Source organism: Fukomys damarensis, unplaced genomic scaffold (assembly GCF_012274545.1).
Source record: "Fukomys damarensis isolate Sample0158 unplaced genomic scaffold, DMR_v1.0_HiC HiC_scaffold_30, whole genome shotgun sequence".
Taxonomy (NCBI): Eukaryota; Metazoa; Chordata; class Mammalia; order Rodentia; family Bathyergidae; genus Fukomys; species Fukomys damarensis.
Window position 1 is genome coordinate 37,277,472 of NW_022900942.1, and position 1,227 is coordinate 37,278,698.

General features: G+C 40.7%; 1 pseudogene; it reads right to left on the reverse strand.

The window, feature by feature from the left end:
* Window positions 1-490: 490 nt before the first annotated feature.
* LOC109117944 lies at window positions 491-1,001 on the reverse strand (annotated as a pseudogene).
* Window positions 1,002-1,227: the final 226 nt, after the last annotated feature.

Sequence of the window (1,227 nt, forward strand, 5' to 3'; positions counted from 1 at the left end):
GATTAAGGGTGTGAAGTCTCTGGAGGCCCTTTCCTCCTCAGTCTCCAGATTTAACCCCTGGGAGCTTGAGAGCAACGAACACATGGATTTATGTCAGATCTGTCTATGAGGGAGGCTGTGGAGGATGGTTTTAAAGCTAGCAAGGTAATAGTTCATCTTGGTCGTGTGGACATCGAGGCCTCAGAAGGGTCTTTCCAGGTCCCACTGGGAACTAGGTTAGCCCAGAACACAGTATTCAGTGAATGTGTATTGAATAAGTCAGTGAATGAAATAAATGAATGAACAGATGAAGGGAAGAGAGGAAATAGAAAGGATTGGTTAAATGAATAACAGGGACTATCCTTAATTTTAAATGTGTACTCCTTTATTCCAACAAGGAGAAATTTAAGGGAAGGCTAATAGAGATAAAATCATTAAAAATGTGAAACTTGATTTTTATTTTCTGAGGGTAGAAATGCAATATTATTTATTTACATTCCAATTTTTTTCTTTAAAAGGAGTTGTGTACAGGGGAGTTTAAATGCTTTGTAGACAAGAAAAAAACTGTGCTAGAACCATCATCCCTGTTCATCTTTATCTCTTTCTCTTCTTCCTCCTCACTATCCTCTTCATCTCCCTCATCTTCCTTTTCTCAGCCTTGACAATTCCCTTTTTTGCTGCATCAGGTTTTCCTTTAGCTCGGTAGGTAGTGATGTCTTTCTCGTTCTTTTCCTTCAGCCTGGCAGCCTTCTTCTTGTAAGGCTGTTGTCCTGCACTGCAGTATTATTCCACATTTCTCCTGGTTTCTTTGCAACATCACGGATGGAGAGGCCAGGATGTTCTCCTTTGATTTGGGGGCGATACTCAGAACAGAACAAGAAGGCTGAAGGGGGCCTCTTGGGTGCATTGTATCCTTGAACTTCTTTTTTGTTGTGCTTCTTCTTGTGCTCCTCTCAGCAAGTTTGCACAAAGAATGCACATGGTGACATTTTGTCTCTCTGCTTCTTAGGATCTCTGTCCATGTTTACTTGTTTTGCTTAGTGAGGCACAGGGTCACTCAGTGCCCGTTCAGCTCTCACTTGTCCAGCCACTGTCTCTGTGGAGATCATTGTATTGCAATGAAATGCAGCATTTAAAAAGTGTGTGTGAAGTTCATATAAGATTCTTTTTGTATGTGTGTGTGTGTACAAAGGGAAGTTTTGTGTGAATGCATTTTGGGATATATGAATGATATCCTAGGTAATAATA